Source organism: Lathyrus oleraceus, chromosome 1 (assembly GCF_024323335.1).
Source record: "Lathyrus oleraceus cultivar Zhongwan6 chromosome 1, CAAS_Psat_ZW6_1.0, whole genome shotgun sequence".
NCBI classification, from domain to species: Eukaryota; Viridiplantae; Streptophyta; class Magnoliopsida; order Fabales; family Fabaceae; genus Lathyrus; species Lathyrus oleraceus.
In genome coordinates this window covers 32731160-32755370 of record NC_066579.1, presented here as the reverse complement: position 1 = coordinate 32755370, position 24211 = coordinate 32731160, and the positions used below count along the sequence as shown (strand labels likewise).

The following is a 24211-nucleotide window of genomic DNA, read 5'->3' as shown; positions in this document are numbered from 1 at the left end:
GTGTGGGGGCTTTCTTAGCCTTCATGTACCCAAAAAATATTATTTAGATGATATTCAATTAAATAAATGTTGATTTCATGTTTTTCATCTATTTTGATATGCTTTTGTCTTTTATAATTCATTTATTTTTAGGGGACAACATCATAATTCATCTATTTTAAGGGAACATCTCTAGCCATATAAGAAGTTGGATAAGGTATTTTCAATCAATACATATTATTTTATTATATTTAATTATTTATTTAATAGTTTAAATTTTGAAAATTTTCAATGCGTTTTACTTTATCAATTTTATCCAACTTTTTGAAGTGATTAAATAAGAATTTCTCCTCTTTTTAGGGAAGTCTCTTTTCACTTTAACGCATCTAAATTATAATAATTTTTACAAGTTTTTGTAAGTATTGATAGTCACCCCATTTTAAATAAAATATGATCCGGAGATATATCTATGTATATTATTTGGGGTGTATCTGGAGATACATCTTGAAAAATCCTTATGAATGATTCAAGGCAGTAACATTGTCCCAACATTTAATTTTTTTTAGGCCAACTTCTATTTTAGGTCATTTTAGACCATAAATTAAAAAACGGTACGTTAATTGATTCAGACATGCTACACATACATTAAAAAAAACAATACATTAATTAAAGTTGTTGGTTCTAAGTGTTGGCAGCAATTTCACAAGATGTTATGTGTGATGTCTTAACATAAGATATCATATGTACCTGCTGGAGTTCAAGAACATGATCATGCAAGATTGTTTCAGAATGTCATAATGACATGGCATATGATGATGTGTACCTGTTGGAGTTCAAATGGAAAACATGATCATGCAGGATTGTTTCAGGATGTCATACACGATGTCATGACATCTGATGGTTTGTACCTGCTGGAAATTATAAAAGGAATTATGGAATTATGCAGGATTGTTCCAGGATGTCAGACCCGATGTCATGACATCATGTACACAGAACATTCAGTATGAATGTCTGGTGTTTTGTGATTGCACAATTAATGGCAATCTATGTATGATTGAAGATCTGACTTGCAGGCGCATTCAATCATTGATTACAACCTGATTTAGTTATTTTCCAAGGAGATCTAACCAGCTGTCATGAGAAGATTTAATTGGAAAATAGATTTAGGGTTTTCAAGATGTCCAAGCCCAGCTGAAAGCTTCTATAAAAAGGGACTTGGAAAACCTGATTGAACACACAACCAATACTGAGTGAAATATAGAGAGAGAGCTAGGGTTTGTGTCTTGTTTAGTCGTGAGACTTGTAAGCCATTCAAGTCATCCATAGATGATTGAATTGGTCTGATTTGTGGTTGTAATTTGTCACTCTAAAGCTGTTAAGCAAGAGTGTGTGTCTACTTGATCAAAGTTGTTAAGCAAGATCAAGTGTGTGTCTTCTTGATCAAAGCTGTTAAGCAAGATCAAGAGTGTGTCTACTTGATTGAAACTGTGAAGTAAAATCAAGTGTGTGTTATTGAAAAGTGTTTTCTTTTCTCAAGGGATTGTTGTTTAAAATCACAGGTGTGATTGTAGGGAAGTGAGTGGGTTCTCATATCTAAGAGTGCTTAGGTAGAAATTGCACGGGTAGAGATTAGGTGAGAAAGACTGTAACTTGTTGAAGTGTACGGAGAGTCTTTGAACTGATTCTATTTTAGTGAATTTCCTTACTGGCTTGGTAGCCCCCAGATGTAGGTGAGTTGGACCGAACTGGGTTAACAATTGCTTGTGTCTCTTGCATTACTATTCTCTATCTTTATCCTGTTTGTATTACTCAGATATTAGTGTTGTGACATTACCTTCGACATCTCATATCTGATACCAGAATTTCAATTGGTATCAGAGCAGGCATCTTACTCTGGTTCTGGGTGAGATCTAGGGACAATACTTTCTGGTACAATGGAGAGAGATGGAGGATCTGTTCACAGACCACCAATTTTGGATGGATATAACTATGACTATTGGAAACCTCGAATGGTAGCTTTCCTAAAATCTCTTGATAACAAGGCTTGGAAGGTTGTGTTAACAGGCTGGGTACATCCTGTTATTACTAAAGAAGGAGAGGCCACAACTGAGAGGAAACCTGAAGAACAATGGTCCAAGGAGGAGGATGATCTAGCCCTTGGAAATTCCAAAGCATTGAATGCAATATTCAATGGAGTAGACAAGAATATTTTCAGGTTGGTTAACAATTGTGAAGTGACTAAAGATGCTTGGGACATTCTCAAGACCACTCATGAAGGAACCTCTAGAGTAAAGATGTCTAGACTACAGCTGCTCACCTCCAAGTTTGAAAATTTAAGGATGAAAGAAGATGAAAATATTCATGAATTTCATATGAGTATCCTTGAAATTGCTAATGCCTCAAGAGCCCTGGGAGAGAAGATGTCAGATGAAAAATTGGTAAGAAAAATACTCAGGTCACTCCCTAAGAGATTTTTTATGAAGGTGACTGCCATTGAAGAGTCTCAAGATATCTCCAACATGAGGGTTGATGAGCTAATTGGTTCCCTCCAAACATTTGAGATGGGATTGAATGATGGTTCTGAAAAGAAAACCAAAAGCATGGCCTTCATGTCAAACACAAAAGAGGAAAATAGTCAGGATGGTGATAAAGATTTGGCTAATGAAGTAGCAATGCTGGGAAGACAGTTCAACAGACCGTTGAAAAAGATGGATGTAAGATCTAAGGCTAATGTCAAGAACATCTCATCTGACATCAGTAAATCCAACAATGATGGAAGAAGAGCAAGGTCAGATGAGAAGCCCAAAGAAGGAAAAGAAGTTCAGTGCTATGAATGTAATGGGTATGGACACATTAGGACTGAATGTGGAACCTACCTCAAGAAGCAGAAGAAGAGTCTTGCTGCCACTTGGTCTGATGAGAGTGAAACAGAAGAATCTGCAAATCTAGTAACTGCCTTGACTGGAAGATGAGGTTCTGATGAAGACTTAAGTGATGATGAAGTAACCTTTGAAGAGTTGGCCATTACCTACAGAAAGTTGTGTCACAAAAGTGTAGAGTTGTGTAAACAGGTTGAGAGCCAGAAGAAAGAAATTACTCAACTTGAGAATGAGAAGGTAGAACACTTGGAAACCATCTCCAAGTTAAAAACAGAAGTAGTGGTTCTAAAGGCCAGGATAGATGAAAGTCAACAAGTTGAAAGCCAGAAGATAGTACAACTGGACAATGAGAAGGCAGACCATGTGGAAACCATCTCCAAGTTAAAAACTGAAGCTATGTTCTTGAATTCTAAACTAGAAGAGATGACCAAGTATGTAAGAATGTTAAACAATGGATCTGACTCCCTAGACAAGATTCTCCAAACTGGACAAATAACAGGAGATAAATCTGGCTTTGGGTATAATGAATCTAAGCCTGGGTGCAGTTACACTGGTTGCAAACCTCAAGCCAAACCAAAGTGCAGCCATAATAAAAGCAAACATGTGATGTCACAGCATCAGAAGAGAAGACAGCAGAAAGGGAAATACCAAAGATGGAGATGCAATTACTGTGGGAAATTTGGTCACCTGAAGCCCTTCTGTTATAAGCTGTATGGTTATCCTAGCCATGTTCATCATCAAACTCACTATTAACCCGGACCCAAACAGCACAGACCCGTCAACAAGAAGCAATGGGTTCCTAAGACTAATGTTACAAGTCTAATAGCTCACATTCCCCTCAGAGTCTCAGCCAAAGAAGAATGGTATTTTGATAGTGGTTGTTCCAGACACATGACTGGAAACAAAGACCTGATAATTGGACTTCATCCTCATGCCATAAGCTATGTAACCTTTGGAGATGGAGCAAAGGGTGAAATCAAGGGGATATGCAAGCTTGAGTGTCCTGGAGTGCCTAAACTTTACAAGGTCCTACTGGTTAAGGGCTTGACTGCAAATCTAATGAGCATCAGTCAACTATGTGATCAAGGTCTGAATGTTAACTTCACCAAAACTGAATGTCTGATTACTAACAAAGACAATGAAGTAATCATGAAAGGAATCAGGACTAAAGATAACTGTTACATATGGAACTCTCAAATTGGTTATTCCTTAGAGTGTACCTATGTCAAAGGAATGAAGATGAGTATATCTGCTAAAGGGACTCTCAAGAGTGATGAAAGACAAGTCTGTGGGAAATGTCAGACAAGGATGTCGCACCAGGAGCTCAGACTTAACATCACTTTCAAAGAAGAAAAGCTCATGATGGTTCAAATAGATAGGAGGTTGGATCAGATGGGTGAACATGTTACTAGTCATATGCAGTCTGAAGTTGGAAAGAGCTTTGTTGGACTTGGGCTACAAGTCAAGCAAATAGAAGGGCCTATGTATCTATCTCAAAGCAAAAGTGACAAGAGCAATGTTAAGAAGATTGAGATAGAGAGTGAAAGGACACCTGCTCCTACACATTTGAGAGATGAAAATGGAGTTTATCCTGAAGATATTGCAGATGGTAGCAGATGTTCTCAACAGGGTTGGTTGAAACTACTGATGATTGCATACAGTGTCACACACGATGTCATGACATTGTATTATGACAACCTGAATGCTACAACTATGTCCAAAAATTCTATTCAGCATAGTTGGATCAAGCACATTATTTGTTGTCATCACTCCATCAGAAAATTTGTGGAAGAAAAATTCATAGCTCTAAAGCATGAAATACAAGCAGCTGACAAGTTTGCAAGGGATTTGAGTGATAATCAATTTGAATATGTAAGAGGGAAGTTAGGGATTTGGATTCTTGAGAAATTATGGCAATTAATGTGGAGTGGAAAAGGTAACAAAAATATTGTCTGCCCAATTAAAAGAAAGAGCCACATTAATGATGAATCATTCCCTAGCATTGGAAATAGTATTTATGCCATTTGCACACGCTACCTGGACACAACTCTTTCCATCTTCAGCAAACTGCTCAGAAAACCTCTGCTAGGGCAAAGAAATTTCTTTCAAAAGTTCAACAACATGTCTCAACATCCATCATCCTCTGGGTCAAAACCCTCTCATCATGCAAAGACTCCCTCCATGGAGTTTCTAGATGAAGAAGTGATGGACGTTACTTCTCTCCGTGTGATACCAGGTGACGCCCCAGGCCTCTATTCCATGGCTGGAAGTAAGCAAGGTAATATCGCTGATAAATCTCCTCTTCCAAATGACATGCATTATGTTGATTGTGCCATTAGGAACCTAGTTACTAGGATTCTAAGTGAAGGACATGCAGTCAAGGATGTTTCTACCCCTCTATCTATAAGGGACCCCTCTCCTGAGGAGGAACCCCAAGCTGAGAAAGATGATGACTCATCTAGATCAGAAAAGGAAGTGGCTGCGGAGGGATTATGTTCTCTAGGTAAAGCCCTACCTAGCAAGAAACCAGCAAGTGTGTCTCATGAAACTGCTGAGGATATCATTGAGGAAGAAAGTTCTGAGGAAGAAGATGACACCTTGGTTCATCTGGTGAAACCAAGCGTAGCAAAGAAACTGAGGACCAGAAAAGGGAAGAGTGTGGCTGAAATGAGAACAGCAAGAAGAGTGAAAAAGGTTGTTGGTGTAGGACCCTCCAAATCTTGGAGTAAAGTTGAGGTTAGGAAGAGGAAAGAAAGAGAGAGTTCTGACACTGATGAGGATGTCGAAGACGATGTCCCAGACATCTCCCCTGCTAAAAAGCAGGCTGTTATGAAGTCTCCAGGAAAAGCTGTTGCTGTGCACTTAGGTAACATCTCTTTTCATTTAGAAGATGGTGCTGCAAAATGGAAGTTTGTCATTCAGAGGAGGGTAGCGGTTGAAAGAGAGCTGGGCAAAGAGGTTGTTAAGGTGAAGGAAGTCATGAAGTTAATTAAGGTTGTTGGTCTTATGAAAACAGTTGTTGGTTTACCCCAATGTTATGAGGGGTTAGTAAAAGAATTTGTTGTGAATATCCCTGAGGATATTTCTGAAAGGAGCAGCAGGGAATTCTGTAAGGTGTTTGTAAGAGGTAGATGTGTGAGATTCTCCCCTACCATAATCAACAAGTTCCTAGGAAGAGGAACTGATGGAGGAGTGGACTTAGAGACTACAGACAATAAGGTCTGTAGGACTATTACAGCTGGCCAAGTTAAGGAATGGCCTAGTAGGAATCACCTATCAACTGGCAAGCTAATTGTCAAGTATGCCATCTTACACAAGATTGGTTCAGCCAACTGGGTGTCTACTAATCATATCTCTACCATCTTCATTGGTCTTGGAAGAATCATTCATGCTATTGGAACCAGGATAGACTTTGACTTTGGAAAGTTTATGTTTGATCAAACTATCAGACATGCTTCCACAAATGCAGTGAAGTTGCTCATTGCCTTCCCATCCATCACTTGTGGTACTATCTTGAGCCAACAACCAGGCATTCTTAATACAAGTGACATTCCAAGTAGAAGAAAGCCCCCACTATCAATTCACTACAAGCTGTTTGAGGGAAGTCATGTCAATGATGTTGTCATGACATCTGCCAGGAAGGAGCCTGTATCTCAAGGGAGCTTAATTGATCAATTAAAGGAACTCTGCAAGGAACTGGATAATGGTATAAGGGTGGCCAAGGCAAGAAAAGAGGCTTTGGAGGTTCTTATTAGCAGCCTAGAAAAGGAAGAAATGGAGAAGGTTGGTGATACCAAAGATTCAGATGCCAATACCTCAAGTGAGAGGTCAAATGCTCAATCTAGTGGCAGCTCTGAAGGCTCTGAAGGTGAAAATGATACTTCTTCCTCTGATTAATGGTTCCCCCCTTGTGTTGAAGACTGGTATGAAGATTGTGTGAGGTGTGTTGTGGTTGTTCTGGAGGTTGTTGTGTGTTGCTATTTTGGAAGTTGTTTTTCCCAGATGTTTGGATGCTGAAGTTTTTATTGTTTTTTTCGGAAAATGTGTAATTTGTGGTAGTCCTTATTGATGCCTTTATGTAATATTTTGGGCTCTTAATGAGTTCCATGGATTTGTCATTATCTCAGCTGTCACAGCTGTGTATAATGTTGGTATGTATCTCCTGAACAATTATGTTTTAACATGTTATATGTTATGACATCTATGGTGACATTCTCTGCTAGGCTAATTGACATTTATTTTGTTGAATTGGTCACCTTTGGTCAATTTTGACTAAAAAGGGGGAGAAGTGTTGATGTGGAAGCAGTTATAGTTGTGGAGCTGTGAGGAGATGTATATAGCTGAACAGATGGACAGCTATTATTGAAGGAGATGTGCTTATTGTAAAACAGAATGTTGTTCTGTTTACAGATGTCAAAGGGGATGTCTGATGTGGTGGTGCACAGGTGTTGATGTTGAAGCAGATGTCAGAATGATATTCTGACTGTTACAAGTGTTGTGGTTACAGGTGTTGTTATTATCAAAGGAGATGTTTGTGGTGCACAGATTTAGGGGGAGAAGGAGTACCCTTGTGCATTTGTGTGTCTTACTAGTTGCATCCACAACTAGTAATTCTGTTTGTGTTGCACAGATTTAGGGGGAGGAGAAGTACCCTTGTGCATGTGTGTATTACTAGTAGCTATAGCTAGTAATTGTGTTTGCTTCTGCTGCTGTTTAAACTGTTGTTTAACTGCTGATAGTTTTCTTGTGAACAAAAAGGACAGATATATGTTTTAGCCAAAATTTTCCAAAGGGGGAGTTTGTTGGTTCTAAGTGTTGGCAGCAATTTTGGTAAAATAAAGAGTGTTCACAAGATTTTATGTGTGATGTCTTAACATAAGATATCCTATGTACCTGCTGGAGTTCAAGAATATGATCATGCAGGATTGTTTCAGAATGTCATAATGACATGGCATCTGATGATGTGTACCTGCTGGAGTTCAAATGGAAAACATGATCATGCAGGATTGTTTCAGGATGTCATACGTGATGTAATGACCTCTAATGCTTTGTACCTGTTGGAAATTATAAAAGGAATTATGGAATTATGCAGGATTGTTCCAGGATGTCAGACCCGATGTCATGACATCATGTACACAGAATATTCAGTATGAATGTCTGATGTTTTGTGATTGCATAATTAATGGCAATCTATGTATGATTGAAGATCTGATTTGCAGGCACATTCAATCATTGATTACAACCTGATTTACTTATTTTCCAAGGAGATCTAACCAGCTATCATGAGAAGATTTAATTGGAAAATAGATTTAGGGTTTTCAAGATGTCCAAGCCCAGCTGAAAGCTTCTATAAAAAGGGACTTGGAAAACCTTATTGAACACACAACCAATACTGAGCGAAATATAGAGAGAGAGCTAGGGTTTGTGTCTTGTTTAGTCGTGAGACTTGTAAGCCATTCAAGTCATCCATAGATGATTGAATTGTTCTGATTTGTGGTTGTAATTTGTCACTCTAAAGTTGTTAAGCAAGAGTGTGTGTCTACTTGATCAAAGCTGTTAAGTAAGATCAAGTGTGTGTCTTCTTGATCAAAGTTGTTAAGCAAGATCAAGAGTGTGTCTACTTGATTGAAACTGTGAAGTAAAATCAAGTGTGTGTTATTGAAAAATGTTTTCTTTTCTCAAGGGATTGTTGTTTAAAATCACAGGTGTGATTGTAGGAAAGTGAGCGGGTTCTCATATCTAAGAGTGCTTAGGTAGAAATTGCACGGGTAGAGATTAGGTGAGAAAGACTGTAACTTGTTGAAGTATACGGAGAGTCTTTGAACTGATTCTATTTTAGTGAATTTCCTTCCTGGCTTGATAGCCCCCAGATGTAGGTGAGTTGGACCGAACTGGGTTAACAATTGCTTGTGTCTCTTGCATTACTATTCTCTATCTTTATCCTGTTTGCATTACTCAGATATTAGTGTTGTGACATTACCTTCGACATCTCATATCTGATACCAGGATTTCAAAAGTAAAATCAAATTGTATCAGTCATGCATAACTTGTTTTGAAAATACAAAAAGAATATATCAAACATAAACTACTGAGTATGTCTAACCTTCCGCTTCTCCGCATGTATTACAAGGAATTTCGAGCATTAGCATTAATACCTTCTAAGAGGGCCAACTTAGGACTTCATTCCTAAAAATGTCTTGCCTTTATGCCCGACCTCGTCATATCCACACTACTCTGACAAATGCTGCTTAAGTTCTGAGTGTATTCATCCCTAGCCTCAAGTACTCCTGATTTGATGGCCTAGATGATCTTCTTAGAAAGTCTTATTGGAACAAGTTTGGTTCTACAACTACCCTTGAATTTTGATGATAACAAAGTATATAGAACAATTTTGTACTCTAACTATTTTGCTGAGTGTGCAGAAAATAGTAAACAAATTCTGACTCTGAAGATGTCCAGAATCTGAACCAAAGGATAAATTTAAAAGTATGTTTACAAAGAAGTCAACTCTGAAGTGTCAAGTCAACTATGATATGTCAAAGTCAACGTTTCTAAATTGAAACCATCCAGATAGAATCTGATTAAGGTTATGACTACCAACTTTTGGAAGTCTCAAAACCCAGTTCTCAAAAGACTCTGAATGTCTCACCAAGTTCTAATGACAGACTCTGAACTCTACTCAAGCTCATCAACATGTTTAAGAAGCCTCTGACTAGAAGTTTTAAATCAAAAGGTCAATGACCAATTGATGTGACAGAAGTACAAAAACAAATCTACTTTCTATGTAAAGTATTGTACTCTGTACCAAAGAAGTTTCTCACGTCTCATCATCCTCACCAATTCCCTACTACAAGCGTCATTCTAATGTTGCAAAATAAAATGGCCTTCATACAACGATTACATTGAGGATATTCCAACTTCACCCTCCAACGGATCTATTTCTTCCTATATAATGAGGTCTTTGAAGATTGGAAAATAGCAAGAACTAATTTCTTATCAATGCATACACTCAAAAAGCATGCGTGAAAAGAGAAAAAATAAAAGAAGTGTTTCTCACACTCATACAACATTTGCTTTGAATATCTTTGTTAAGTGTAACATTTGATTTAAACCTATGTATTTGCTTATTGAAGCATCTTATAAACACAAAACATGTTATCTTAACCTTTGGTTAATTTCCTTTAGAGACAAAGTGTAGTCAGAATTCTCAAGGAGTCATTGACAGTTAGTCTTTGAGTTGTTTTCCTTGAGAGACTTGGGTATAGTCAGACTTTCTTAAGAAGTCTTAGATTGTGCGTCTTTGAGTTTGTTATAATCAGATTGATTATTGGATTAATTTCTTATTGAGAAGTAAAGATCACTTAATTGGGTGAACTGGGCGAAGCTTAGTTAACAGTAAACCAAGATAAAAATACTTATGTCATTATCTCCAATGTTTACGTTATTGGGTTACAAAAGTTTTTAAATCCAGAAACCGAATTCACACTCCCCCTCATTTATTATGTTTCTTTCACCTTCACGCCTGGTGTCATGATATGGTGTGAAACCCTATAAAACCATGTCATGTAGTCGTCTACATAAACTCAATGTACAGGAGCTGGCACCCTGCGATACTCCTCTAGTACTAGATGAGTCATGACGGGTTACCTATCACAGGCATGGCACCCTCCATGGACATCACAATACAAACACGTCACATGCGTGACGACTGGCTCGAAAATTGAGCTCGGGCTTCATGACGGGTTACCCGTCATGACTATCGCACCGGTCATGGAGATGGTGATCACCGTCGATCTCTAGAATGCATGCATAATCATACAAAGCCTATTGGAGGGTAAGGACTCCTTAATTCTACCCCTTAAGCATATACCTATTATTGAATCAATTCCCCCTTACCTCAATTACTAGCAAGCAAATCAGAATCCGAACTGGTTTGAATGTTCTCCTTTCACCCAAAGTTGTGAGTTCTTCCTTTACCTATAACATGTTTCTCACTTTTCCAAAGTTCTACGTACTGATAAAAAGCTCTTAAACTTAGGTTATGTTCCTAATTTATATCATTAGGGTTAATCTAGTTGAAATTACAAACTCACCTCTCACTTACTAACATCTTTTCTCCTTCCTCCTCTCTATTTCTCATAATTCACACTTTTGCCCCAAACCTTCTATTTTTTCCATTTTAATTAAATAATTCAATTAAGATACTATTAATTTAATTATTAATATAAACTTTAATGTTTTAATCAACCTCTATCCACCTCTAATTACTCCCAACACTCTCACCTCAAGGTCACACACCCCATCACCCATACTTATTTAATTAATATCACCCAACAATCAAATAAATACACAAAATCATAATAAATAAAATAATTTAACTAAATCAAAATTGGGGTGTTACAACTAGCATTCAACTTCACACATATCCAAGCCTCATATTGAGTCCTCTCAACCATCTTCTTGGTTAGACATCTATCTAGAATGTATATTATTGTCGAAGTTGCTTCACCCCAAAATCTCTTTGGCATATTTTTAGCTTTAACATGCTCCTAGTCATGTTCAATATACTTCGATTCTTCCTCTCAAATTTACCATTATGCTGAGGTGTATAAGGTGAAATGACATCATGCTCTATACTTTCCCATTACAAATCTAGAAAATTCTCGAGAAGTGTATTCACCAGGCCCGGCCATGTGCAAGTGCAGCATGTGCTGCAGCACAGGGCCTCAAATTTTAGAAGGCCCTAAATTTTAAAAATTTCAATTTTTTTTCATAAATATTAATAAAAATATATAAAATGTTATTAAAAAAACTCAATAATTGAAAGAAATGTTAGGATAAAAATTCAATACATATAAAAATTAAGATTGATCAAAACTCAAAAAAATTATAATTAAATTAATTTTTAATTAATAATAACTGTATTTTTGATATATTTTGATTATAATTGTATTTTTTTAAAAATTTGGGCCCATTTTTGAATTTAGAACGGGGTCTCCAATATGATTGGGTCGGCCTGGTATTCACCACCACCATCCATTCTCAGTTTCTTCAACTTGCATCCACTTTGTTTCTCGAGATGCAATTTGAACTTCTTGAGTTGTGTGAATACCTCGCTCTTCCTTTCAATAAGTTAAATCCATATATATCTATTGAATTCATATATGAAGGTTAGGAAATAGTAGTTACCTCCATTCGACCTTACCTTAAATGGTCCACACACATCAGAGTGAACTAGCTCCAGATTTTCCTTTGACCTCATGGGCAAGTCATATTTGAATGCTTTCCTAGCCTGTGTTGCTTTGTAACATTCCTCACATACCTAAATTGGCTCCCTCACTTGAGGTAAGTCATACACAATCTTCTTCTGGTTGAGAATGCCTAGACTTATGAAGTTTAGATGTTCATACTTGTGATGCCATGGCCAGTTCTTGTCTTCTTCTATAGTTGAAGAAAGACACTTTATGATCAACCGTGTTAATCTCTACTTTGAAAGTCATATTGTATGCCAATGGTGCCTTCATAATCAACCTTTCATCACCATGATACACCTGCATCTGATTCCTTTTGAGCTTCATGTTGTACCCTTTTGCAAGTAATTGACCTACACTTATCAAGTTACTTGTCATCTAAGGTACATACAAGACATCAGTGATAATGGCTTTTCGACCATCCTTTCTGACAACATAAATATCTCCTTTTCTACATGATGTGATGTGCCTGCCATTTGCAAACTTTATCACTTTCTCAAATGATTCATCTAGCTTAGTGAACTAGTTTTTATTACCATTCATGTGGTTAGTGCATCTTGAGTTCAAGTAACACATATTGGTTTGCTCAGTGTTCGAATGAATATTGGTCATGACTAGCATATCCTTGGAATCGCTATCTTCAGCATGTGCATATTACACTTTATCACTGTCTTTCACTCGTGATTCCTTCTTTCTTCAACAGTTTCGAGCATAGTGGCCAAATCCTTGACGGTTGTAACAACGCACCTCCTTCATGTCAACTTTCTTCCCATAATATTTGTTGTCCATTCCTTTCTTGATCGAATCAGAGTGATTATTTGAGTTCTTGCTTGACTCCTAATCATTAGTAATATATTTTTCCCTACTTCACCTTCTCTTTCCTAAATTTCTTGATGAATCTTATTTGTAGTGCATGTTCAACCACCTTATCCCTTTCTGTGCTCATTTGCTTCAGCCTCATCTCATGAGCATCTAATTAGTTAGAAGTTCTTCTAACTTCATCTCAGCTAGATTCTTGGACTTCAATTGACACTACGATGTAATCAAAATTCGCAGTCAGAGATCTTAACACTTTCTTAATCTTCTACAAATCATTGATTAATTCACCATACACCTTCATATACACACGAAAGGTATTCCGAGACTGATTCATCTTCCTTCATCTGAGTCATCTTGAATTTCTTTCTCAATGTATGCAACCTCACCATTTTTAGATTTTCAGCTCTACCGTACAAGTTCTTCAACTTGTGTGACACTCCTTTTATTGTTTCTTCTTCAATGATCTTCTCTAACACGTTTGGATCCACACACCGGTGAATCAAGAATATACCTTTCCATCTTTCTTTGTTCTTTGTGTGTAGCTTATTGAACATCATTCACATTCTCTTCTAATGCATGTACTCCATCGTTAACGATTTCATCCACATCTTGAAATCTGAAAATGGCATTCGCGCAACCTACCATTCGTAGTTATCTCTTTGAAAACGGGTAGATTCCCTGGAAATTGCATTGATGTTGTGTTTCCGTTTGTCATTATAGATATGAGAGAACAAAAGGGTTTTCAAGAAAGATGAGAGAAGAAGAAGAGAGAATAGAGAGAAAATTGAATTGAAGAAAATTAAGATTGGTATATTGAGTGAAATTGTTAGGATTTACATCATACAATGCATTTATATACAAGTAAAAATTGTGCCCCAAATCTTACAAATTAACTCAAGCTCAAAACATACAAAATGCAAAGTCCGAAACTCCAAGTTACATTTTAACTTATCAACTATATGTTGTATTTGACTCAATCGAATACTACTGACTCCTACACCTCGACTAGTTACTTCGACACAGTTGAATGTTAGTTTTTGACAAAACATTGAATTACAACTTCGAATAAAGATGAGAAAAACTATGCAACTTTATTTTCCAATTTATTCAATTAAATTTTTAAAATTGATTTTTTTTGTACCTGCAACCTTTCGAGACACTATTATTTATTTGTCTTGCGGTGATTGTTTATCCTCTGTTGCTAATGTAGTTCTGAAATTTTCAAATATTATGAATGCTTTGTTTCCTATGCAATATGTGTACTTTCTCTCTCTCCTATTTTTACTATCCCTCTTTTATTTTTACTTTTGTATTTTCTCTGCAATGTACCGCACCAATTTTATTTTATTTTTATTATTTTTTCTTTTAACTTAATTAAGTTGTTTGATTTGATTTTTTTTATAAAAAAATTACGGTCAACTAATTTAGTATATTACATATATACTTTTGAAAATTAAAAATGTATAATTTGTTTAACCAAACACAAATAAATAAATAAATTTGATAATAGAGTTAATTGCTCATTAAATAAACAAGTTAATAATATAGGCTATTAGAATAAATAAAACTTGAAAATCCTAGAAAAATTAATTATTTTCATGTATAAAGTATTATATGATACACCACCTTAATAAAACTTGAAAAGTTTAGACATCAAGTGCTAGTTTGATTTAATTTTATAATACTCGTCTTGAATTTTTTAAATTTGAAAATAATCAAATTAGTTTGGGAGTTTAATTTTATAAAAATATTTTGAAAATTATTATCTATTTAAGAGTTTTACAGATTAAAAAGTTAAAATAGGTTTTTGAGGTTTTGGATTTTAGTTTTTAGTTTTAAAAATTTAGAAGAGGAAAACAAGAAGAAAAATTGGTACACTTTTCAATGGCAAATTTTGTAATATTATACAATTTTAAAATAATTTTTAAAAGTAAAATTACTAAATAGATTTTTATTCATTTTGTTCTTCAAAATTATTTTTAAAAATCATCTTACAAAATAGTTTTTAAAAACTAAAAATTAAAACTCATTCAAACAAACTCAGCTATATATATATATATATATATATATAAAGTATGTCGTACACCATAATAAAACTGTATCTTAAGATAGATCATTGTATTTAGATCTTTAACAACCCATATCATTTCAACCTTATGTGAGATCATTCTATTTAAACCTTTAACAACCATTTGAACCATATCGTGAAATGGGAGTCGGCCAATCTTTGCATTTATGAGACTTGATTATTTTCTAAATTATTTTAGTGTTTATTGAATAATGTTAAGAACTCATGTAACATGTTGTTTCGGCAGAACGGATATTTTCAAAACTAAAATTAATTAAATTTTATCTTAGATGAACAATGTCTCAATAAAGATTAGTTTGATAGACTTTTATGATGGTTAAAAAGTACAAGTGTGCATGTGTTTATTAGTGTTTTTAACAAACAATTACGAGTTTTAGTTAATTTGAAGGATCAAATTCGAAAAATCCTAAAGGACAATTTGTGAAAAAAAAACATTTGAGAAAAGTGTGATAATGCTAAAAGGTTTTCCAACGTAAGGAAGTAACATAGAAGTATGTTAGATATCTTGGATTTTTTCTGTTATTAGGTTTCCAATGTTACAAGACCCATTTGCCATTTTGGTAGTTGGTTATTAGTTTGTTACTATTTACTGTAACTGTAAATCTCTTTTCTTGTTAGAAGATAGAAGTATATATTCTTCTTCTTCTTCTTCCTTTTTGTACATAATGAGAAATACAAAAATTACATTCATAATGAAGCTCTTATCAACAATATGCTTCCATTGCATTATATATCAACATGGTATCACGAGTTATATGTTGCAGTAGTCGTTCTCCCTTTGCTTCTTCTTTTCTTCTTTCTTTTCTCTTTTAACAATGGTTTCCGCGCCTTACTCTGATTTTGCAACAACTCTGCAAACCCCTATTACCTTCATCTGAATGAAAATCCAGCTCTCATTTTTGTTTGTCCTCTTCTTAATGCTAAGAATTATCACACATGATCTGGTTCTATGGAAATTGCTCTCATCTCCAAGAATAAACACCAACTCATCGATGGATCCTTACTCAAACCCTTGCCTACCGATCCACTCCATGCACCAGGGACAAGATGCAACACCATGGTCCTTGTGTGGCTTTTTGGTTCTATCTATGAATCCATCGCAAAAATCAGTTCTTTGAATTCACACTGCTTATGGAGTTTGGACGAATCTTTGCACGCAATTCGCTCAGACCGATATTTTTCGTATTTCTGACATTCAGGGAGATGTATATCGATTCAGGAAAGGTACTTTTTATGTTCCTAATTACTTCACCCAACTTGAGGTTTTCTGGGATAATTGAATCTTATCTATCGATCTTGCCTTGTTCTTATGCCATTCCCGGTATGTGCGGAGTTGCTACTTCTATCCAGAAACATCGCGATGAAGATTATGTAATTCATTTCTTGAAAGGTCTGAATGAAAATTTTTCTTCATCAAAGTCTCAGATCATGCTGATGACACTTCTTCCAGATATCGATTGCGCTTTATCTATTGTGATTCAACAGGAACGTGAACTCACTCATCTATCTTCTCTTGATTTGCCTTCTGATGATACCATTGCTCTTATTGCTACATCTCAGGTTAACTCCACTCAATACAATGGTGGCAACATATATTGGAACCCTAATTCCAGAGGCATGACTTCTTCCTCACGCCCTAACAGAGTCTGCACACATTGTGTCCGCACTAATCACACGGTTGAAACATGCTTTGTTAAGCATGGTTGTCCACCGGGTTTTAAGAACAAGCCATGAGCTACTTCTTTTGCCAACCATATTTCAGACAATCCTTCAGCTGGTTCAACAAATATTGATTTTGGTTTCACGCAGGAGCAGTACAAAGGCATCTTAGAGTTTCTTCAACAGTCAAGACCCAACCCTACCACTAATTCTGTCACTAGCACACCTTTGACTATGAACACAAACTCTACTCTTGAAGCTAGTAAGCACTTAACCTCTTGGATTCTTAACACAGGTACTACATACCATATCACATTTCACCTTGATTCCTTTACCACACACAAAACCATTAAACCTATTCATGTCACTTTACCTAATGGTACTCACATTGTTTCTTCCATATCTGGTAGCATTGCCCTCACTCCCTCCCTTATCATCCATAATGTTCTTTATATTCCAATCTTTAATGTCAATCTAATCTCTGTAGCAAAACTTATTAATGATCTTAATTGTCATTTATCTTTTTTTGCTAATACATGCCATATTCTATAGAACACCTCCAAGAGACTGATTGATATAGCTAATCTGCACAAAGGTCTCTACCTCCTTGAATCCTCTAGGAATACCTCTATTTGTAATTTTGTTGATAGTAATTCATATTACCTTAGACATTACAGGTTAGGACACCTATCTGATATAGGTTTAAAAGTTGTTTCTAGAATTTTTCCTTTCATTACTTGTAAGCCTAATTTGGCACCTTGTGACTCATGCCATAATGCAAAACAAAAGAGGCTTTCTTTTTCCTTTAGTCATATTCATACTACTGCACCTTTTGATTTGTCACATGCAGATTTATGGGCTCCTTACTCTACCATTTCTCTTTTAGGCCAAAGAAAATTCTTAACATTAGTGGATGATTTTAGTAGATACACTTAAGTATTTTTTCTCAAAACTAAAGATCAAACAAAAAACAACCTTATTAACTTTGTTGCTTATATTGAAAATCAATTTAATACTACCCTTAAGTGCCTAAGATTTGACAATGGCACATAGTTTTTAACTCTGGCTCTTTTCCTGTTATACAAGGGTAGCCTACACCACAAATCCTTCCCTGAAACACCACAACAAAATGGTGTGGTAGAGAGAAAACACCAACACATTCTAAATGTGACTATGTCTCTTCATTTTAGTTCTCTTGTCCCTTTGTCTATGTAGAACTATTGTGTGCAGTGTTCATTCACATCATAAACAGATTACCTTCACCCCTCTTAAAATCCCACAGTCCATATGAGCTTCTTTTCAAGACTTCTCCTTCTTACATGCATTTAAAAGTTTTCGGTTGCTTGTGTTATGCAACTTCTAGCCAATCCCATAAGACTAAATTTGATTATAGAGCCAGAAAGTCTATGTTCCTTGGTTATAAAGAGGGTGTCAAAGGCTTCATTCTATATGATTTATCTAGTCATGACATATTTATTTCTCGAAATGTTATTTTTTATGAATCTTTTTTCCCCTTCCACAAAATTGACAAAACTCCCTCACCCTTACTAATCTTATCCACAATCTTGATAACATACTTATTCCTAGCCATATCCCTGATCATTTTGTACCTACTGACTCTACTTCCCCGACAGATACTCCTTTTCCCTTTACACCTGACATTACGTTGCATCCTCTGGCTCTTCTAATCCCATTAATGACTTGTACCCATCATCCTCTCTCCTTCCCCAAAATCATATTGTCACTATTATCCCACACCCTTCTTTACCCACTAGACACTCAACCAAGATCTCTAATCCTTCTTACCTAGCAGATTATCACTGTCTGCAAATTTCTACAACTCAAACACATCACATTACTTATCCTTTATCATTTGTCTTGTCCTATGACAATTGTTCTTTTTTTTATAAAACTTATTTTTCTCCTTATCCTCACAACAAGAACCAAAAACCTTTGCCCAGGCCAACAAACTTGACTATTGGAAATAAGCTATGAGTGATGAACTACAAGCTCTTGTTGATAATCAAACTTGGTCTCTTGTTAACTTGCCTCCAGGTAAAGTCCTTATTGGTTGCAGGTGGGTTTTATAAAATCAAATACAATTCTGCTGGTTGCATTAACAAGTATAAAGCAAGACTAGTTGCCAAGGGTTATACTTAACTTGAAGGCCTTGGTTTTTTTGATACATACTCTCGTATTGCCAAGCTAACCACCATTCATGTGATTCTTTCTCTTACTGCTATTAAAGGTTGGAATTTATCTCAGCTAGATGTCAATAATGCCTTTTTGCATGGAAACTCAAAGAAGAGGTTTACATGTGAATTCCACCAGGCTATTCAGCATCCTCATCTTCTCAAGTTTTCAAACTACACAAGTCCATCTATGGTCTGAAACAGGCTAGCAGGCAGTGGTACTCCAAACTTTCCTCTTTTCTCATTTCTCTTGGTTTCAAATATTATGAGTCTGACCATTCCCTGTATACTAAGTCCTCAGATCAAACCTTTACCATCCTGCTTGCTTATGTAGATGATTTAATCTTAGCTGGAAATTCTATACATGAGATCAAATTTGTCAAAAATTCTTTGGATTCCAAATTCAAAATAAAAGACTTAGGCTCCTTGAGATATTTCTTAAGTTTTGAAATTGAGAGAACTAACTGAGGTATCTACTTAGTTTTGAAAATTGTCACGATTTTCACATTGGTTTTTCTTCTCCTGCTTCCGTTTATTCTGATAGTCAATCAGCTATCTACTTGGATCACAATCCAACTTTCCATGAGAGCACTAAACACATTGAACTTGATTGCCATGTAATTCGTGAAAATATTAATTCAAATTTGCTTCATCTTCTTCCTGTTTCAAGTGCCAATCAGCTTGCAGACGTGTTCACCAAGTTGTCGCATGCTCCGGTTCTGTTTGCTAATTTTTCCAAGCTTGGACTTTGTAACATACATGGTCCACCTTGAGGGGGTGTTAAATATCTTGGGCTTTTTCTGTTATTGGGTTTCCAATGTTGCAAGGCCCATTTGGCTTTTTGGTAGTTGGTTGTCAGTTTGTTACTATTTACTGTAACTGTAAATTTCTTTTCTTGTTAGAAGATAGAAGTATATATTCTTCTTCTTCTCCCTTTTTGTACATAATGAGAAATACATAAATTACATTCATAATGAAGCTCTTATCAACAATATGCTTCCACTGCATTGTATATCAACAAAGTACTTGAATGGATAAAAGAAATAATGAAAGACTACAAAAGTAAAACAATTTGGATAAAGAATGCTTGAATTAAGAATGGTACGCAAGTTCATACATTTCTCAAAAATTATTTATCTATGTGACTTGGATGTGTTAATTCTAAAGAGAATAAGATGAAATACAATCCCTCATTACAGAAAGGAAATCTACTTATATACTATATACATCAATAATTGTCAACAATTGTTATGCCTCCAGCATTCGACACATATCTTCTACGTGGGCTTTTGTCTTATGATGTGTTTTCACGTGTCTTTGGTTCTTGAATTCCTTCAAATTGTCACTGCTGTCGAAAAATTCCCTTAAGTCTGTCGCTACGCGAAAAATACAGAGTCGCCATCGGTTTTTATTTATTCCAAAGGAAAAGGAAAATATCGAGAAAACCCCAAAATATGGTCATCGCAACCACGAACATGTTCGGAAGTCGGTTATGCAAGGGGAAGGTATTAGCACCCCTCACATCCATGGTACTCCATGGGAACCATCTAGGATGTTTGCGCTTACGTGTGTATTGTTTATCGAATACTTGCTTGCCAAAGGTTTGCGGAGTGGAGGTAGATTTTAAATTAGTGTGCTCGTCAAGGAATTGATCCTCGTGCCTACGTATGCCCACTTGTTGAAGTGAGAAATCAGAGCCTTCGTAGTTCGTGGTTGTGAAATTGTTTGTGTTTGTTTTGTTGATTTTATTACCTTGAAGAAGGGTTTTCGATGGTGTCGCCCTAAGGCTCAAACAAAAGGTTTGAATGTGTTGAATTGTTTTTATGTTTTGAAGAAAGTGTTATTGATTTCGGATTGCACTAAAGACTATGGATAAAGGTGAATACCTCAAACGGTCAAGCCAAACGTCTTATGTTCGAAGCATTCAAAATGAGTGTAGGAAAGCTCCAGTCTCATCCCTTCTTTATCGCTTAAGGCTCGTGACGTACGATCCTAATCGCCATTTATTGTGTTTTTTGACTTTGATTTGGGAAAAAGACCACTTTACGTTGGATCAAGGGTTTGTTTATTGAATTTGATTTGAGAAAGAGACCGCTTGACGTTGGATCAAGGGTTTGATTATTGATTTTGAATAGTGTGCGTTCCTAATGCCTAAGGAGTAACTATAAAGCAATAAAAGAAAGCGAGTAAATACGTACATCGAAATGGGGAGGGGTACATGTAAAGTACAAGGGAGTGCAGGAAATAAAAGGTCTCATTGTCAGGTAGCCCAAGAGAAAGCCGTGTGTGTGCAATTGTGTCCTAAACTAGAAAGCAAGTAAAAGATTACAATTAAAAGATCACAAATTCTTCTTGATTCTTGCACGCTTCTTCCATGTTAGGTCACATTTGTCCAAAGTCTTTCGCGAAGGGTCCTAATGAGTCTCTAAGTCTATTGTCCAAAGTTCTCTCCATGCTTGGGAAATTATTATCTTTTTCATTTTTTTAAAGTCTTAACCATTTTTAGATTCATTTTAGAATGGGATGAATGATGCACAATATGATAACAAAGCAAAATAAAATTGTATAAGGTAAATGACAAAGAGTAAAAGTTAGAAGCGGAATTTAAAATGCGAGAATTAAAATGCGGAAATTAAAGGTTAAATGTTAATGTGAAAATTAAAGGTTAGAGGTTAGATGTTAAATGTTAGATGTTAGAAGTCAAAGTGACATAATAGAATTAAAATCAACATCAACTATTAAATCTAAAACAAATTCTAAAGTAAAACAAAACTCTAAAATTAAATCAAAACAATTATCATCAAACAATTCTCAAAAGTAAATTCTAAACAATTATCACAATTAAGTCCTAAAACCATTATCAAAATTATTTTAAACACAATTAAATCTAATTAAATTCTAAACAATTAGCAATTCTAATTAGATCCTAAACAATTAACAATCAATTAACATTCTAATTATTATTATCAACTAGTAATGTCTAAAATTATCCATTAAGCCATCCTAAATCTAAACTTTAAAACAATTAAGTTAACCTACATCTAACCTCCAAAAAACTAGGGCCAGGAATTAACAGGCCATCATGGGCCCGAGGTGAAGAAGCCCAAACACAATGGGAGGTGCATTCGGTCCACCAGGGGGTGTGAAGACGAAACCGGCGTTGGGCCTCAGGCCCAAAACAATCAACACCACACCTCGCAAGCCAAACTAACAACGAAAATACGCAGAAGGAAAACAATGAACTAGTGGCCATCACTCTCACGTACCTTCCTGGCTCCACGACTGTTCGACGGACGCCAAAACTCCGATCCCGGCGCGGCGATTCTTTCTCTCACTCAGCAGCGTCAAAAAAATCCTCTCGGTGACCTCGCGAACCAATGCGGAATTCGATTCGGATTCTTCACTTTGTATTACCGTGGCGACTTCATCCTCAAGCGCGGCGACTCGGTTGTTCGATCGTACGCCGTCGATACTGAGTCAAATCCAAGATCGTCGCACTCTATTGTTGTTGTTGTTCGATCGAGCTGAAGCTGCTTCCGATTGAGGAGGATGAACAATATAGTTGGTGAAGATGAGAGAGGCGTCGCGATTGGTGAAGATGAGCGATGTGACGCGTTGGTGAAGAAGAGCGATGCAACTAAGATCCGGTGATTGAAGCGGCGTGAAGAACGAAGAGTGAACGCGACCGAATTTTCAAAAGGTGAGATCTAGATTCTCTTGTGCTTTCCTCCCCCTTTTTGCTATGCATTTTCCGCCTCTATTATGCTCTTCTCATTCTATTTCTGTTATGCGGTTCTTGGTGTGGCCTGAGCTGTCGTTGTGAGGTTGAGGGTAGGCCAAGATTGGAGTTAGGTTGGGAAGTTCTGGAATGAGGGTTGCAGGTTCTAGAAGATGATGGTGAAGGAGTAAGAAGAAATGAAGGTTGAAAAATTCGGTTACGGAGGTTGAAGGTGAGGTTGATGAAGCGTGGCGGTGGTTATGGAGGATTGGGGAAAAAGTTTGTTACGGTTCGATGAAGGTTGTTATCGTTCTATGGGAGCGGAAGCGGAAGAAGAAAAATCTAAAGAAAAAATGGCGAGAGTAGGAAGAAGAATAATCTTTGCTTAAGCTTGTACTTATAGCCTCTCAAGATTGAATTTGGCCGTGCTTTCAATTGGATTGCAAACTGCGTTTTGATTTGCCGTTGTCGTTTTGCAGCTTGTGTTGATGCGTTTGGCTTGGGTTTCATTGCAGATTTTTGGAAGCGCTTAGTTTAGATTTGGAGCTGCGGCTTGCAAGTTGTGTTGTCGTTTGAAGTGTTGGCTTACTGGCGTTGTTTTCACATATGGCTTGTTTGCATTGCAGTTTGCGTTTCGTTCTGCTGTTTTGAATTGCAGTTTGCGTTTCGTTCTGCTGTTTTGAATTGCAGCTTCACATAGCAACAACTTTTAGCTCAGCCTGTGTACTTTGGTTAAAAATGGATAATATGGATTAATTTGGACTTAAATTGGATAAGGGTTAAATGGGGTTTAATGGATTAAATGGAATTGGAAATTGGATTTAGATATGGCTTTGTGAAAAAATGAAAATTTGGTCTTAGTAAATGGTTTATGGATCTACCATGTGGATTGGTTAATTGGCTTTATTAAAAAAAGGAATGGTCTTTATAAAAATGAAATGATTAGATTTTCAAGACCAATTCGACTTTTCAAGAATCAATTTAAATCGTCCAACTCAACTTGAATTTCACAAATTAATTCGAAAAAGAACGAAATGATTTCTAAAACCAAACTTATTTCCAAAGATCAAATCTAACCTCAAAGTCAACTTAAACTTCAAAAGTTAATTTAAAGTTGAAATCAACACGAAGTTAGAATTAATCAGAATCATTATTAACATGATGCTAAGAGGATGCCTGCATATGGCGAACCATGCTTATTCAATGAAATGAATGAAAGAGGATGATATGCAAATATTTGGGATTAGTGACCTATAAGATCAGTGTGAAGGGTAGGGCGAATTTTAGGGTATGACAGTCACCCAACCATATATGTTGAAAGCTTAATTTGTCGAATTTGAAACTTTGTGTTGACAATATGACTTATCTACCTACACTTAATATTTATATCCACCTCGTATCTCACACTCATGTAGAAAAGCTAAGTCAAAAATCTCAGGCTAACAGATACCCCGACCCCCAAAAATGTCATTTTCGATTGTATTTGTAATATGGCAAAAATATGGCATTTTTCAATAAACACTATTCAAAATATTCTACATATGTCATTGTCCATCATGACTCATATTACCTAGCCGTCATGTAAGTAACCTGAGCGTACATGTCATCATAACTCTGATTTCCAA

The 24211-nt window shown here is 36.1% G+C and overlaps 1 long non-coding RNA gene across 1 annotated transcript; it reads left to right on the top strand.

Annotated features, from left to right (window-relative positions):
• Nucleotides 1-21490: 21490 nt before the first annotated feature.
• On the top strand, nt 21491-23410 carry LOC127083809 (uncharacterized). The gene is made up of 2 exons (XR_007788559.1): nt 21491-22568; nt 23102-23410. It is a non-coding gene; the product is annotated as an uncharacterized LOC127083809 (long non-coding RNA).
• Nucleotides 23411-24211: the final 801 nt, after the last annotated feature.